Genomic DNA, 695 nt, shown 5'->3' with positions numbered 1-695 from the left:
CTTTACCAAACTTTTACTTGTGTGTGATATCAGTGAGAATGTTCTGTAATTTGAGCATTCTTTTGGGTCACTTTTCTTTGGTGTGGGCACAAATATGGATTTTTTCCAGCCAGTTGGCCAGGGAGCTGTCTTCCAAATTTCCTGGCATAGACTAACTAGTGAGTGCTTCCAGTGCTTCTTCAACTATCTGAAACATTTCAATGGGTATTCTGTCAGTTCCTGGAGTTTTGTTTTTCTCTCCATCTTCTCTTGATGTTTCCTGTATCATTCAATATTTTGCCTTTAGATTCTTTCAAAATTTCAATTCGAGGCTTGACATTTTTCTCAAGTTCTTTCCGTTTCAGAGGTGCTGAGCGTGTTCTTCCCTTCAGGTTTTCTAATTCTAGGTCCTTGCACGTTTCATTGTGATATTTGGCTTTGTCTTCTGGGAAACATTAAAAGCTTTAAACATACTGTGCATGGCAAAACTATGATCATTGTCTACTTTTAAATTGTCATGTATAACTTTTAAAAGTCATATGACTTATCATCATAAACTTAAATTAACTTGTGATGAGAGTTGTATGACCCTAATAAAATGATTAAAAAAATAACTTAAATTAACTTTTGAAAATATTAGGTAGAAAATAGTAAAGATTTTATGAGATTTGACTAATTAGAATAAATGTTTAATGTTATGATTTGATAAATTTGAT

This window comes from Echinops telfairi, unplaced genomic scaffold (assembly GCF_000313985.2).
Source record: "Echinops telfairi isolate 266 unplaced genomic scaffold, ASM31398v2 ScPeMD7_443;HRSCAF=831, whole genome shotgun sequence".
NCBI lineage: Eukaryota > Metazoa > Chordata > Mammalia > Afrosoricida > Tenrecidae > Echinops > Echinops telfairi.
Note: the sequence above shows the minus strand (reverse complement) of the source record.